Source organism: Manis javanica, chromosome 6 (assembly GCF_040802235.1).
Source record: "Manis javanica isolate MJ-LG chromosome 6, MJ_LKY, whole genome shotgun sequence".
NCBI classification, from domain to species: domain Eukaryota; kingdom Metazoa; phylum Chordata; class Mammalia; order Pholidota; family Manidae; genus Manis; species Manis javanica.
In genome coordinates this window covers 58,469,708-58,488,066 of record NC_133161.1, presented here as the reverse complement: position 1 = coordinate 58,488,066, position 18,359 = coordinate 58,469,708, and positions in this window count along the sequence as shown.

Here is an 18,359-nt window from a genome sequence, read left to right as displayed (position 1 = left end):
TGAAAGCTCTGACATGTACCATTATATTGTTTGATGAACATTTCCAGAAGAATGAGATGTCTGCTTTGACCTTTGCAGTGTGAGCAACACATGTCGAAAGGAGGAAAGAAGGCTTATTTTTATACAGATAGCAGAAAGCTGCTCTCCTTGTAAAGAAAGTATCGCAGACTGATTTTGTCTTTCTTTTTCCTTTGTAATTTCAAAGTCCTCCCACATAAACCTTTGTGGTATACAATTTGGTTTTGACATCCTGGCTTTATGCCTCTAACTGTTTATAAGTCATGCACGGAAGTCATCTATCTTGACCAATATGGCTCAGACACATTTTCCATGTTAATTACACATGTTTGGACTGACACTGCAGTGATACAATTTCATTTGTTTAAAACAACAGAATGGATGGTTCTTTAACTTAAATGTAGGTAAAAATTCTTCCCAGAGAAAATGTAACAAAAATGTCTGGAAATTATAAAGGCACAGGCACTAGTGGCTGAAACCCCAGAGACTCTGAGGCTGATATTCTGCAAGGATCCTTTATTTAGATTAAAAGCATATTGGAAAAGTACAACATAATTATCAAAAAAGTTATAATTATAATAATATATGTGTTAGATACTCCAACAAGATTGGTGTCCTAAAAATAATCACCAGTTTAAAAGGAAGCAGAAGCATTTTTTACTTTGACCCAATGGAAATGTTCAAATTTTGGCAGTGTTTCTGAACAGGACCTCAACATTTTTTTTACACTTACCAGAACACCAGCAGTTAACCCCATAATGGCCAACTGCTAGTTATGATCCTACATTTGGTCCCCAGCTGCATGGTCTGCTCACTTTATTGTTGTTGCAGCCCTCTATCCATTAGCTGCCTGGCGACCGCTTGCATGCAGAGGGCCTTTGGTTAACTAAATCCCCATCAGGATCACAGCTGTTGTAAAATATGCGGTGACAAAAATATCCATGTGCAAAGCATTGTAGATAAATCTGTAAGCCAATTTAAGCAAAACTTGAAAAACAAATGAGAGGACTAGTTGAATTCTCTGGCTTCTGAACATTGCAGACTACATTTCCTTTACTTTTAGAAACAACCTTTGTAAAAGTCCAGCATTCCCTTTTTCATGTATTGGGTGCGTGGAGCTAAATTTCAGAGTGATAGGCCCAGTTCAGCAAAAATATTCTTTCTTACCTTCCCTCCCTCAGCAGTAAGGCAATGAATGCCATGTTCAATAATTCAAACAAATCCCTGGTTTGGGCACAGTACTAACATTAGAGCTGGGTATTTACTCACAGTGGGCCTCAACTTAAACACAAACGCTTGCCTCAACTTCTGTAGCCAGAAGGCGTAGCTTAGTGGTTGTACACATGCAAATATATCATACCACAACTATTGGCAACAGCCAAAGCTGGCAGGTCTGGTCATCTCACAGAGAGCCCTGAAAGTGCCCATCAGTGATTACAGTTGGTGTTACATTGGTCAACCCTATGTCCAGTTATGACTCCGAGAGGTTGTGCTGATTTTGCTCCTCCTTGCTACCTGGAAATGCTTCAAAAACAGTAAGACAAGGAAATAAATGACCTATATAAAAGAGATAGGATGAAGAGATCCTTTTCTCTATTACATCACTGAATACCACTCTTTTGTCACTTAGCAAAGATCTATAATCAAGTAACAGATATGATCTGAAACTCCCTTTGACCTAACTAAATTTAAACTCACAAAGGGGTAGTAGATTCTGGTTCTAACTAATCAAAAATTTGGTCTGTACCTGCATGTGCTGATTGATTTGAACTGCCACCCCAAAGAGATTCTCTTCTTTTCGTTACACTGTTGAGATGTTCCTTCACAGTCAGTGACCTAGATTTTTCTCTTCATTGATTTGTTAACATGTCTTCATTGATTTGTTAACCTACTATGTGCCAGGTACAGAAATATATCCCTTTACACTGAATATGTAAACCTGGAGCTAAGGATTAGATATCCCCCCTCCTATACTGTAGTGAGAAAGTAGAAATAGGAAAAATTTCTTAAAATTATTTAAAGTATTTAAAAAATTAGAGCAGTCCAGTTCTTATATTTCCTATAAGATAATAAATAAAGATGTGGGATTCAGTTCAGTTCAAAAATCACTTACTGAGCATATATTTACATCTGTCCTATTAGGTGAGGTACTATGAACACAAAGACACAGACTCATATATCAAATTACTTCCAATCAGTGGAGAAGTAGAAAATGAGCCAAGAGCTTAATAATGATACATAGATAGATAGTAAGGAGGAAAAGAGCCATTAAAAATACACAGGATGAACACCTGGCCCACACGAGATAAGTCCTCAAGAGGAAGGTAAAATAACTCTTCACAAAAGAAAGCAAAACTAAGGAAATCAAAGAAAAAAGGACATAATAGATTTTACTTCCAATGAAACACTTTCTGCAAGCAACAAAGACATGAAGCATGTTTAATTTTAGGGAATAAGTAACTCAATAAAATTTCAAGGGATGGAGAGATGGAAGAAGAAACTGCAACAGTAGGCTGAGACTGATCAGGAAGGGCTTTATACAACAGATTATAGAGTTTGGAATCCATTAGATAATGAAGATATATTAAAAATTATTATAAAAAAGAACATCACGATGAGATAAGGGCCTATGCTGAACACAGTTTGATGTGAACAAAAAAATAAACATTGAAAATATGCAGGAAATAAAATAAATAGGATTTCATGTAGGAAAGGTAGAGAAAAAGCTGATGTCAAACATGTTTCACAAGTTTTTGTCTTGAGTAATTAGTTGGTTGATAGATTTTACTACTAGACATGAGAAACACAGAAAAAGTAATGAGATCAAAAGCACAGGTGGAAGCTCCCTGCTTAAATTGGAGATAGGAAATTTTATACTCTGAAACTAGGTAGGAGATAAGAAAAATTAAAACACAAAAAAGTTTGTTTAATCATCAGTTTTCTCTGGAACTAGACAGAGTTTTAGACTCTGTGGGACAATAGCTATTTGAAAGATTTTTTTTTAAAGATTACACTTAATAAGATTGAATCTGAAAGTCAGTCCTACTGAGAGAAATAATCCATACTCTAAGAAAGAATGATAACAAAGAACAGTATTTCCTGAGAGTTTTAACTACAAAGTTCTGTAGTTTTAGGAAACATAACTTCTGTGCCACTACCTGAAATAGATTTTAGGTAACATTAAGCTTTGCATTTTACTTAAAAGTGAAATATATTATAAATCTTATATATATTGGAAAACATCCATTTTATGAGATATTACACAACCTTAAGTAAAAAGAAAATTGCTAGGCCAGCCATTCACAATACTGAGACAGAGAAGATAATATGAAAAAACATCCACACATTTTAATAAAAATGCAAGTTAAAACAGTAATTTAATATAGTTTATCAGATTGGCAAAGCTGAAGAAATGTTAAGAAAACAAGAAACAAGGACATTTAAACAGTGTGAATGGAGATAAAGGAATAAAGTCTTAGATAGCAATTTCAAAACATAGATTAAGACCTTTAAATTTTGCACACCCTTTTTATCAAGCATGTTAGTAATAAATTATGGATATATTCAAGAATTGGTCTACAAATATGAACATCTTTGTTGTTTATATATTATGAATGAGTGATAGTTTTTATCATGGTTTATTTTAAGGAAACATCACCCAATATTAAAAAAAACACTGAAATCATAAATTTTTACTATTTCTCAAAAGGACTTCTGAATGAGTAATTCTAATGATATTACACAGAAGAACTTTCAAAAATCCTCTCTTCCCATTTATCTTCCCTAAAATCCTATTCATTACAGCTTGGCAACTGTTCCCAAGATCTCTGATTCTCTATTAAAACTCTCTAAAACTTTTTTCTACAATTGAGCCCTGGGCATTTCTTCTCTCTTACCTCTTTTCTCCATCTTTTCAGCTCAGCTTTTTTCTTTCTTGCATGTCTTCCTGGCCTGAATTAATATGGCCTCTTAGACTTACACAGTGCTCTAATTCATCCATTTCCTGGATCAACACAGCACAAGCCCATTCCTGGAACTGCCTAAACAAAAAGGATCCCTCCTCTTTTGAAGGTAGAAGAGAAGGCTTTTGAAGAAGAGAGACAGTTGAAAATATTTATCTCTTAATTTTTGAAAATATCTCTCATAGAAAATTTATCATCAATTTTTAAAAATATCTCTCAGAAAATTTATCATATTTATCAGAGAATATTTGAAAATCTAATTATCCAGTAATAGTAGATTGGTTAAATTAATGAATGCTAAATTCATCAAATAGAATTTGATGCCTCAGTTTTTAAAAAGTGTGTGTGCATGTACATGTGAGTACAGTTAATGACACAGAAATGTCCATACACTAAATTTTAAATCCAAACAAATTAATGTGTATAGTTACTCCCTCCACTTTTTTTTACTGACTATATTGATATACTTATAGCAAAATATTCAGAGTAATTATTTTTACATAGTAGAATAAGAAATGATGTTTTACTTTTTCATCTCGTCCTATGTTTTCTTAGTACTTTGTAATGAAACATTTGTGATAAGATTAAAATCAAATTATTTGTAAAGAGGAAAATCTTTACTGCTCTAATATAAAGCAACATATGAAACGCAGATAAAGGAAAATATATTATAATTTCTTCCAAACTGAATTTTTTTAAAGTCTCCAATTGACCTTCATGAAAAATCATGCCTGCTAGTAGTTCTAAAAACAGCAGGATGTGAATTACTTTTGGCATTAAATTTTAAAAGATAGAACAGTATCCAATTATATGAGTTTGCTGGGGCTGCCATAACAAAATGCCACAGACTGGGTGGCTTAAGCAACAGAAATGCACTTTCTCACAGTTCTGGAGGCTGGAAGTCCAAGTTCAAGGTGCTGGCAGAGCTGGTTTCTCCTGCGGCGTCTCTGCTTGGCTTGTAGACGGGCTTCTGCGCACATGCTTTGCTGTGTCTCCCTGGGGTCTCTTCCTCTTCTCATAAGGACACAAGTCCTATTGGATTAAGGCCCCACCTTTATGACCCCATTTAACTTCAACTGCCTCTTTATAGGCCCCATCTCCAAATACAGTCACATTAGGGATTAGGGCTTCAACATATGAACTTTGAAGGGGACACAATTCAGTCCATACCACCAACTAAAATACTTCATAAGTTCAAAAAAACTAAACTTGAATTCCATTAGGTGAGTATCAAAATCATGATTGAAAGATACAGTTCATATAGTAGCACTACTATATATTTTATTACATTAGAATTCTTTGAAAATTTGATATCTTACAGTAACTTTATTGACTAAGAAGCATAATTAATTAAAGATTCCTTTTCTCAGTAATGCCAAAAAATTTGCAGGGGCTGAATGTATTCCTTTTATTTTTAATCTAGCTGCACCATTACAAGGTGTCACATATACAACTACGCTAACAAATACATTCATCTAGAATGTAGAGCAGGAAAGGAAATTGTATACTCCAGGTACTGCCCTAAAAACATTAAGAGGCCTACTCTTTAGTTGTTTTCTACTTTGGATTACATCAAACTGACCAAAACTTTTATTTAGAATTAGTTTATTAAAACAAAATCAAAATTTAGGCAAAGAACATTAATCAACTTGTATTTCAATAAATACATAATTACATAAGCCAATAAATCATGTAACCAGCTGTGTCAATTTTTTTTTTAAGCATTGGTAAATAATCAGTTCAACGGAAATTAATTGCATCTTTTCTTCCTCAAATTCCTTATACACATAGCAGTGTGATAGTATCTGGAGACAGAGTAAATTGAGGTTCAGTCACAAATAAAATAACCAATTCAATATACAGACCAAGTAGTACATGGTAGGATAATTGAGTTCTTATGTATAGAGCCAAAGCAAACCAGAGTGCTAAGAAATTAGGTCACAAATTTTTCCAAGGGACATAAATACTTTTTCAACATGTAAAATTCTTTCACTTATGAAGACTTTTTTTTCCCTTTGTGGCATTTTTTTTCATTTATCCAGTTGTGCTTCTTAGGCATTCATCAAGTAATGAATCAAATTGTTTCTAATTTAACACTGTTTGAAATGTGGGCTACAAGGATCAGCTATGTGAAATAAGAAGTTACCTCATGCCCTGTGGCCTCTACTTCATCTAGTACAAGATCAGCATGGAAAAAATCCATGCCCAGAAACTTCCTAAAAAATAAAGTATCTTTCCTCTTTAGAAAGTAGAACATGAGAGATGACTAAAAATACTTATACATTCAGAATTTAAAACTCTGCCTTGCAGTTTTATCAGCTAGTCACCATGTTATATTACCTCGTTAGACCTTATTCATCTTTTAGCTGAAAATTTCTACCCTTTCACCAACCTCTATTTTCCCCATCCTCCAGCCCCTGGTTACCACTTTTCTGCTCTCTATTTCTATGAGTTTGACTTTTCTTTTTTCTTTAAGATTCCACATATACATGACACCATGTGATATTTGTCTTACTCTGTCTGGCTTATTTCACTTGGCACAGGGTCTCAAGATTCATCCATGCTGTTGCAAATGGCAAGATAGCCTTCTTTCTCATGGCTGAATAATATTCCATGGCATCTGTTTAAGAAGATATATACCACATTTTCTTTATCCATTCACCCATGGACAGATACTTAGATTATTTCCCATCTTGGCTATTGTGAATAATACTGCAGTGAATGTGGGGTGCAGATATCTCTTTGATATTCTGTTTGGATATATGAGGTCTGAGGATCTAATGTAAAACATGGTGACTATAGTTGATAACAATGTGTCATATAATTGAAATTTGCTAAAAGAAAGAAAAAAATAAATCAGTATGTGGATGATGGATGTATTAATTAACTAGATGAAGGGAATCCTTTCACAATATATATCAGATCATCATAATGTACACTTTAAATGTACAATTTGTTATGTCATTTGTATGTCTATAGACCTGAAATAAAAAAATAAAGAACTATAACTTTCAGTTGATTATTAGTCTTCCTTTAGGGACCCAATGAGGACTAAGGCTACCACATCTCACAGTCCTCCTTCACTTTGGTCAATTCTGAGTCTCCCAAGCAATCAATTATCTCTACAGAGTCTGGCAATCAGGAACACAGATCAAGAACCAGGCTGCCATTTACTGTAACATGGCACAAATTACTTAATAAAAAAAATACCAGTGCTTCAGGTTCCTCATTAGTAAAATGGGGAGATAATACTTACATTAAGAGGATTAAATAATATTGTTTAGGCATTTAAACAATGGCTGGCACATAGCAGTTTCAAAGAAAGCAAGCAAGAGCATATTCCCTAACCTGGCCAAATGCTGTCCTCCTTAAACCTTTTTCCTAGGCCTAGGGAACTCCCAAACAGGTAGGTTTCATGAGCATGTTCCTTGTACTGTCCTACAGGATCCACACTTACAAGTGCCACATTTGATGCAATGTTCATCTGTCACCATATAGAAATTCTTGATGATTCTTGAACGTGATGTCTTGCATTTCCATTTTGCACTGGGCCCTGCAAATTATGTAGCCAATCCTAACAATGTGCCATTCTGAGATTTCCTTATTACTTCAAACTCTCCTCTGTATATTACATTTAACTTCCTACCGTAAGTCCTGATGACAGCATTTTCCTTGCATTATTCTGAAGTGGAGAGTATTTTCTTCTATTATACCCCATATACCACAGGGCCAGAAGGTAAGTTGTATATGTACCACTGCCTCCCATTTGAAGCTTGCACTGTCACATTAAACCACCCACCACATCTCTTATTACATATTGACATATCCTATCAAATTTGTTCTTGACTCATTGTTTTCATCTTCTCCAAGCCTACTCATATCATCATTAGCAATTTAAGAATTCATACAGATGAACCATTTAGCCTGCCCATCAGACCTTTCCCTTCCTCACCTCCATCACCTGTTCTTTTACGCCTTCCCAGCCAGTGATGCCGACATCGCATCAGCAATGACTCACCATACCTGAAATCTTAAGATCAGTCATTCCCCTTGTCACCTATTCTTTCAGTTTGCATTCTCAAGTGCTTATTTTGTAAGAATTCTTCAACTTCAGTGAAACATCTAAACCATTTAGATAGTTTTCACTCTCTACCTAGTTCTTTTTCCTGTTCCCCCTTTAACCTGGATTTTAGTTCATGTTTCCTAATAAAATAATTCCCTTTTAATTATTTAACTTGCTTGCTTTTTTTTTTAAGCATTCTCCCTGGAAAACTCCAAAACACTGGTTGAAACCATTTTAAAACTTTTTTCAGGCCAGCATCTGAGCAACGGAATGTAATTGTAGAAAATCACCAACTAGGTGAAATAAAAACACCTTAAATTTATATTAAATTGTTTATGGATATAAAACTGCCTGGCAAACCTATTACATTCCCATAGTTGTTTCACTTCCCCAAATAAAATTATAAACAGCCCTTTAAACTATCTCCAGTCTCTTCAAACCACTACCCATTTCTCTGTTCCCTTTACTGCAAAGTTGATGGGATGATTTTTACAGCACTTGTTAATCCTATTTCCTGCCATTCACTCTCCAGTTTATGACGTTGTAGTTTTTTCCTCATCGTTTCCAGAAATCTTTTCCTGTTAGGGTCACTTGTGATCACCACCTTGCCAAATCTGCTATTCTATCCTCTGGACACTCACCAGCACTCACTCTATGGCTGACATTCTCTCTTCAACTGGGTTCCAGATACTTGACAGTTGTCTAACCTCTCCTTGCATACATCACTGGCTATCCTCTTTTCTCTTAGTATACACCTGACTCAGTCCCTGTGTGTGTGATCTCCTTAGCTGCTCTTAGTCATTCCTGCAGTGTAAAAACCACCTACACTGGGTAAACTGAGGCCATGGTTTGCCAAAAACTAAACAAACTCCAAACACTTGGGCTTTTGGTACTAAAATGGTAATAGTCCTGGGCAAACCAGGATGGCTATTCACCCTGTATCTGTTTGTTAAAAACTCCCCAAGTCATGCCACCAGCCCAGATCATTCCGGCACTTTTCCACTTGGTTTGTAATACACATTTCAACTTAAATTTATGTAAGACAGAAGTTTTGATTTTTGCCTTCAAATTCTTCTTTTCTCATTATCCCCTATCTCCATTGGTGTCATAATGTGCCAGATCCTATGGCAAAAAGGAAAAGGAAACTACGAATCACTTACGGCTCTTCATGACTCTTACGTTTCTGTCCCCCAGGAGAGCAGCCATGACGGGTACACGCCACCATTATCTTCTATCCGTATTCCCACAAAAGTCTCTTAACTAATATTCTTTTAGCCCTTGGTCCTTTCTAATCCATTCTGCACAAACTGGGATTACTCTAGTTTAAATGTAGAGAATTCTTTTGTAAAACAATAGGACTCATTTCTTTCTAAAACATTTCAGTGGCTTCCTATTGCTCTAAGAACTGCACTCAAACACCTCTCCAGGGCTTACACGAGTGCTTCTCTACCAGTCTGTGGAAAGGATGAGTTTCTTTTAGTTTTTGCTTTTTTTCTCCTCCTCTACCATGAACTGACATGTGGTCCTACTGTGCATGACCAGAAGCAGTTTGCAACATGAGATACAGCATGAGAGTCTGAAAACACCTGAACTAAGATGAGTTCAGTGATCTAATGCTGGAGTCTCAACAATACAAGCTGCTGTGAAGATTTTTAAGTTTAGGTACTTATATTGTTTGCTGACCAGAGGTGGTCCACAACCCATACTTCTGTTAACAATGTTACAAGCCCCGCTGAGCTTAACTCTCTAACTTGAACTCACAGAACCCACCCACTTGCTCCTGACACAGCAGGCACTCTGGCTTGCTTTCTGCCCTTCAAATGAGCTAGCACGCCTGCAGACTCGGCTTAGAATGTCCTTTGTCCGGCTCTCCACAATAAAGCTTATTGTTATCCTCCAGGTCTCAACTCAGATGCTCTCCTCAGAGAGGCTATCCCAAATCCCTCTCTCAATTGATGGTCTCCAATTATTTTCTAAGTGATAATACAGCTTATTCTTCTTATAATACATTTTAGAATGTTAACATATATTTTATTAATGTTTTCAAAATTTTGAAATTACTTAGGATTAGTATACTAAAGTAAAATTACCCTTTTATTTCCAATTCTACCCTTTCAGACGAAACTAGTATTGATATACTGGTGTGTATCTTGTCATCTTGTTGGTACAAATACATACAAACACACACACGTTCATTTGTTTGCTTAATGGAATCATTTTTTACATATTACTCTGCAAAATTACTTTCCACCCAACAATATATTGGAAACATTTCCAAAGTCTAGAGATCTAAATTAAACTCTTTTATACTTTCTCTTGAGGTAGTATACATAACTTACATAAGGAGTTTTACACAAGTGATCTTCTGATATGTCTTTAATTTATAACTCTTGTTTTTTCTTTTTCTATCTGATTCCTTACTTCCTTTCTGTTTCCCTTCTCTACCTGCAACCATTCACCCTCTTTCACATCCACAGCCCATTGTGATTCTTGTTAAAAACTCAATGTCTAAACATAATATTCTTTATGTAATTGTAGATTAATGATAACAAAAAAAAAGGAAAGGGGGATTACTCCCTGATAGGATAAAACTAACTGTAAATCAAAGATTAATGCATGCTTTAAATATCCTTAATTTTGATCATTTAAAGGGTGTCAGATGATCAGCTATGGAAGTACATTTTTCTGATAATATTCCTTTCTCTTAAAAAAAAAAGCAGTTCCTGTGTGGTGACCTTCAATAAGTTCTTCACAATGGTATAAAGGGCATATCAAAGTGTGGGCAAAGGGTCTGTTTGTGTTTATACAGAGGATCAAAGCCTAATTTGGCTACCCAGAAAACGAACTAAGATATGATATGAAGAAGAAATTCCAACATCACCATACTCTGGAAGAGTCATTCCAGAAGAAGATCATCAAAAAACTTCAACAAAGATCCTGGCGCTGTTGCAGTTGTAGCTGCATTCATCCCACTGGTTCCTGGACTTGTCATTGGAATGAAGGAGATATCTAAGCTGGCCTGTGCATGCAGTAAAACAAAAAATTTGACTGGATCTATACTGTTGGAACTCAACCAAGAATTAGGAGAAGTGCAAGTTGCAGCGCTCCAAAATCTTGCGACTATAGACTATCTACTGTTAAAAGAACATATGGGATGTGAACAGTTCCCAGGAATGTGTTGTTTTAATTTGTCTGATTTTTCTAAAACTATTCAAATTCAGTTAGACAATATCCATCATATCATTGATAAGTTTTCACAAATGCCTGGGGTGCCTAACTGGTTTTCTTGGTTTCACTGGATATGGCTGGTAATTGTAGGTCTGCTTTGGTTATGTAGCTGTATTCCTATTATGTTAATGTGTGTACACAATTTAATTAGTATTTTAAAACCTATGCATGCTTATGTTACTCTACAAGAAGATATGTCAAAGAAATAATCAATCTTCCCATGTTTTCTTCTGCCTGCTACTTCTATAGCTTTCCTTCTTCCTTCCTAATTACAACCCTTAAGTAGAATTTGTGCCTCATATCGAAATTACCAAGTATCATAATTCTTCCAAGTGGTAAAGATACCTCAAGACAAATGCTGGGCATAGATGCCACAGGGCATAAATCTGCAAAGAAGTAAAAAGCTAACCTTTTCAAACAATATTGCTTCTCTCTCACTTGCCAACTTTACATTTCCCTGTATGGCCCCAGAAGATGACTGGTTAGCCAGAGACAGGTAAGATTCCTCAAGGGAGGAACAACCTAAGACAGGCACAGTTGCAGGGGGGCCATCAGGTGAGAAATTGGGGATCAACAGAGGTGAGGCTTAGAACCTCACCCCCCCTGTTTTGAGAGAAATCTTCTGCATCTGTGGATGTTTTGTTGCCCTTGTCTAGCTTGGATTAATACTTAGTCTATAGGCACACACCTGATCATCTACATTTGCTCTCTTACAGCACTAAACTATGTTTTCTACCTTTTTCTTGCATCTACCTACCACTTCAGCATTTTATTTAAAATAATAATAATAGTAATAATAATAATAATAATGGAGAAATGTGGGATTCACATATAAATCAAGTATAAAAATCAAACGAATGTTCATATTTGACCTGATTGTTTATAGTTCATAATGCGTGATCAAAACCAAAAGTTTCTGTGATGACTGCCCTTGTACTGTTCACCATGTAATAACTTATTTACTATGTAACAATTTGTTCACCATGTAAGAACTTGTTTGTTATGCTTCAGAAGATCGGAGACTGATGAGAATTAGGTTTGGGGTGGATTAATGATTGTGCATTGAGTCCCCTATACAGAATTTTATTGTTGTTAACAACCATTTGATCAATAAATATGAGAGATGCCCTCTCAAAAAAGAAAAAGAAAAAAACTCAATGTCTTCAATTTCTTATAGTGTTTTGTACATTTATCTCTGTTGGTCTGCTCTGTTTTTCTTACTCAGGAACTTGTCAAAATTGCTCTAAGACAAATGATATAGATCTTATTCTTTTTGAATTGCTTTATAATAGCCCACAGTATGAATGCACCATAATTTTTTTTTCAACCAAAGGCCACTCATTCTTTCAGTCTTTGGCCTCTACAAAAGAAGTACAATAAGCATCCTTGTATGTATATTTTTATATAGTAGTGCTTTTACTTCTAAGGAATTGGGTTGCTTCTAAGGCTGTGGGTAAATTTTACAGACATTATTAAATTGCTTTCCTTTTGGTGGGAATAATTTATAATTCCAGGAGCAAGGAATATACCATGTCCTTCCAACCCCAACAGCAGGTTTATTGAAATTGTAAAAATTTTGTCAGTCTGCTAGGGTAAAATGATATCTTGATGTTATTTTAAGTATAGGACATTTGAGTTTACTTTTCTGTGAATTTCTATTTGTATCCTTATGTATTTTTCTATTGGGTAGTTTGTCTTTTTCTTTACAATTTGTAAGGACTTTTTCTATATTACAAGGCATTATATATTTCTCTTCATCTAGGTGTATGCCTTCCCCCCAGTTCTATCATTTGCTGACTTCATTTTAGTTTAGTGGACATTTGTTATGCTTGTGGCTGTTCAGGAACTACTGAACACATTTTCTATATACAAAGAATTTCCCACTTATGAGTCTCCTGTCCCCTAAACTAGAAAGTAAAAACTTGCTTACAGGCTCCCTTGCAGCTAAGGCACAACAATATGCCCCAGCCTCTTGCTGAACATGACTTCAACTCAGAAATGATCAAGGTGTGACAGTGACATATTCTATCAACGATCTGCAGAGACAACAGTGCTATCTTCTCAAAAATAATCCCTCAGTGTGATTTAGGTGTTTTCCCTTCCAAACTGCTCTCTACAACATACACCTAAAATAGATGTTGCTTTCAACTGGCAACTCTTAACAGATAACTGGTATCCATGCATACACAAAAGTTAAAACTTTTTATGTCAAAATCAACTTTAATTTTATTTTTTTCTGAGTTTCTGGCAATGTGAATTTCCCCCTCGATGAACTTCTTCTAAGTGTTGTATATTTAAATTTTAAATCAATTGGGAACAATTATATATATGTATGTATACACATGAGGGTAGAGAGAGAGAGATCAGTGCTGTCCAATAGAACATTTTTCAAAAACAGAAATCTTTCACTTTCTTCACTGCCCAACAAAGTAGACACTAGCCACATTTCAAAACATGGCTAATAGAGCTGAGAAACACAATTTTCAATTTAAATTTTAATTAACTAAAATTTAAATATAAACAGCACTTGTAGCTAGTACCTACAGTATGGAACATCACATACACTGAGAGCGGGCCCAATTTAGTTTCCTTCTGGATAAATAGCTGTTAGCCCCATTTATTAAATAAGTCATTATTTTCCCACTGAATAAAAATACTAACTTTGCCATTTATGAAATCTTCGTACACAGATATCTATTTTCTAGATTCTTCATTTTATGGATCCATAAATCCATTGTTTTGATTCTAGTCTGATGAATAATGTATAAAACAAGTTTCCCATTCCTCTCGTTCTTCTGTGTCAAACTTTTCTTGGCTGTTCTAAGACATACATTCTTCCAAGCAAACTTTTATGTCAGTGTATCCATTTCTAAAATCAACCTTGATGAAGTTCTATTTAGACATGCCTTTATTAGAATTGAATTTGAAAAATGGCATTTGTAATGCATTAGCTATTCTCAACTAAGAGCACAGTATTTTTTCATTGTTCAAATATTGTTTATGCCCTTCAAAAAGATTCAAAGATATTTATACATAGAACCTGCATTTTCTTTTTAAAATTATCTGTAAGAATATTGTTTAAGTAGCTATTTTTCCATTTTTATTGCTATTTATTTATAAATAATGCAAACAACCTATTGATCTTTGTATATTTATCTTGTTTCTATCCTAAATTACCTTTTTATCCACTGATTTTGATTTTAATTAGAATTTTGGGATTTCTAGACATATTGTCATTAGAAACTTATTTTCCAATGTTTATGCTGACTTTTTTTAATTCACTATTCCAAAGTAATGATAACAGTAGAAATTCCCATTTTATTTTTCACATTAATGGCAAGAGAATTTTGTATTTTGGCATGAGTTATTTTGTCATATTATGTAGTTTACTTTTATTCTTATTTAATTTATATAATTTTTTCAGAGCATATTGATATTAACATCATTTTGATTTTGTATATATTGCTGTAGATAATTATGCTGGTAGGTTTTTGGATATTAAAATTATCTTTTTTTTTTACTTTACAAAGATTTTTGCCCCTGTATTTATATATGAGGTTAGGCTAAACCCTTTGTTTTTTATGCTAACTTCATAAGGCTTTATATTAAGGATTGTTTTTTCCACTGCACTGTAACTAAAATAACATGGGAATGATCTATTTTTTGAAAGATTTGGTAGATGTCAGCTGTGAAAAAAATCTGTTATATTAGTGGCTTTTACTAATGGCAGACTTTCAACCTTCTAAATCACTCTCATAATTAATGGCTTCTTTAAGTTTTTTGCCTTCTCTTGGGATAATTTCAGAAATCTAAATTCTGTTAGAAAAGTATCTACATTGACTGTTAAACTTTCAGACTTGTTGTCATAGAACTGTCTGTAGAAATACTCTGTCATTTTATCACTATTTCAACCCCAGCTCCCCTTATATCTAGTACCTCATTCCCATTCTTGGATATTTTGCTCCTTTCTATTGTCTTAATCAGCCTTCTTTTTCTTGCTTGTGAAACCTCATTTGACTTTCAGAATAGTTCAATAGTCACATAAAAGTGATCTCTCATGTCTGAAGAGTTGTAATTTTATGGCCAGCGTTTTATATATTTATATGTTATTAAATATTTGTCATTTATGAAAAGAAAGAAATTCTACTGTTATTACCTTGATTCTCCAAATACAGCTCAATCAGAAAGTCTCCCATTCAGTGATCAAAATCCAGGCGCTAGTTAGGGCCTACTAAGGGGAGGACAGGGGGGTGTGTCCCTAACTGTATTTAGTAAAGATCAGCTGTTCATGTGGTTAGGAGTAGAAGGATGCAGAGAGAACCAGAAAATTCTTGTTTCACTGACACTGTTACTAGCAGGTGTAATCTTTAAGTTTTGCAGATATAAAGCTAACTCTTTGTCTCAGCGTATTTCTTAGGTTCTCCAGAAACACTGCAACTACAGAAAAGAGGCCCTAATTTGGCTGGTTGACTCCTTTCATATTCACTAAGAAGCCTGCAGGGTCCCGGCCTCTTTAATTCCTTTCCCTTGAGATCACATTTCCCATCAGGGAGTCCTGATCTGACAGAAACTAAGAGGAGCCCGCGCCTTCTTCCAGGTATGGTCCACCTGTGATGTGTGTGGGGTCACTCGGGTGCCCTCAGCCCCTTCTCACAGTGGCACCTCCAACAGCGGCTGGCCAGGTACTCACCTGTGACCTCCGGAGATCTGACAAGTCAGGGGCAGACACCAGGTGCCTGTGTCTCCCCCAGTCTGCCATCGTCCTATAGTAGGTTCTCAGTGTTCTCCTTAAAGCCCTTCTCTTTAGATCTGAAGGGAAGAATGAAGTAAGCCCGACCACATGCCTCAATAGTGGAGACTGACAGCACAGCTATTTCCAAGTAATTCCTTTCTCTACATAACAATGGTTCAGTCCCAGAAAATCGAACTTCCTTAAGTTAATTTTAAGCAAAAATGAGATTAATTTATTTAATTAGTGCTTACCAAATTTTGCAAGGCGGTCGAGCAGGCTCCAAGTGGGCCTGTGAACGGACTCTTGGAACGCCACTGCAGATATGCCTCATCAGGCATCAGCCACTTGCGCCACAGTCAGTAACTTCAACACTATGTACCAGTTTCTGCTGTAGTTCCTGAGGATGCAACAGGGAGCAACTCAAACAGTAAATTCCTACAGTAATGAAGTTTTATTTTGGGGGGAAAGAGGGAGATGGGAGACAGAAGAAGCAAAGTATGTATGTAGAACATGTATTATGTTAAATGCTGATGGTTACTATGAAGATACAAAGCAAAGGAGGTTTACAGTTTTAAATTGGTTAAAGGAGGGAAGGGAGCAAGGTATGTTGCTATCTGGTAGAAGGAAGTTTCAGGAACAGGGGAGAATGTACCTGGCATGTTAAAGAAATAAGAAGACCAATGGAGTTAAAGCAGAGGGAGCAAGGAGTTGAATCATAACAACATGTGGTCAGAGTTATGAGCAGAGTGAGAGGGTGGGAATAAGTAGAAGCTGCAGATCATGGAAAGCCCTATTGGTCACATCCAGGATGATGATTCTTACCTGGAGTTAGAAGAAGAGCTATTGAGGGTTTGTTTGGTGGGGTGACATGATCTAACTTATTTTTTAACAAGATTTCTTTTTTGTGAAGAGGGAAAGAGAGACTCATTGGTAGACTACTGAAATGATTTGATTAAGATATGATGGTGATTTGATCAGGATGCCAGCCAGCAGTGGACAGGTTAGATGTGGTCAAATTCAGCATAAGTATAGCTGACAAAATTTGTTGATAAACCAAAGAATGTGAAAAAAAAGAGGAGTCAAAGACCACCCAAGATTTTTTATATGACAACTTGAAAGATGGAGTTTCCATTAACGAAGATGTAGAATGCTACAAAAGAAAAATTAGATAAGGGAAGATCAGAAGTTCAGTTTTAGATGCATTAAGTCTGAAATGTTTGTTACAAATTCAAGTTTAAGGTTAAATTAAGAATTAGATACATGAGCATAGAGTTCTATGGACAAGTTAAATATAGATTTTTCTATTAACAGATGAAAACAAGGTGCCATCTAGCTATCCTAGGGGAAACCCTTTATTCCTTCATTTTTTATCCCACCTTCCCTCAAGTCTTTTATTTTTCTCTCTCATATTTTCATCTATTTATATTGTTGCTATATGCTTTAATATTTCTTCCACGTGATCTTCCATATCTTAAGAAGAATTATCCTCACTCCCACTTCATTCACTGATTCTTAATTTCAATTCATGTCTGTAATTGAAGAAAAGTATATATGTGCATTGTCAATGTCCTGAAATGTTATTATTCTTACTGTGTTAATAATCCCTGTTCCTCCTGAAACTCTACCTTATAAGGGGCCTGTTCTGAGTTCTCTCTTTTGTGCCCTCTTTGCCTGCCAGTTCCCTGAGAAATGGTATTACCTCCTGGGTTCCTAACTGAAGCTCCGTTGCGGCCTTGCAATTTACTTCCTATGCTGTCGGTCTTCTGTATGGTGAACAGCTCAGTCATTTAAGTACTCTGACCAAGAACGAGGTGGCTTGGAAGGTAGGCAAATTCTCATCAAGGAACCAACAAAAAGACTGCCATACTCAGGTCTCTGCTAAGGACTAAATCTATGGGGTTTTAAGAACCAAGAGCTCTCACTGGACCCCATATGGACTGTACCTCAAGAGATTCAGGATCTTCTTGGGATCTTCTGTTCCCTGAGCCTTGCTCTGGACTTCTATACACACCAAAGGTGGAAAGTTTTCACTTTCTCTTTCTTGATTGTAAAAAAAAAAAAATGAAGGAACAAAAGAATTTTCAGAATGGTCTAGATCCACACTTTATCTCCTTAGTATTTTATTGCCAAAAGAGGTCCCAAGTACTTATTGGAAGCCATATTGTAGGAAATGAAAGAAATATAAACATTGATTTAGTACCTAGAATGTGCCAAACACCCTGCCAGGCATTTTAGGTCTTACCTAGTTCTTCTAACTATTCAACAAGGTAGGTAATATTGACTTCATTCATGTATGCATAACCTTGCTTGAGGGAGAAGGTAAGAAATTGCTTATCTACCCAGTGTCAACTAGTCT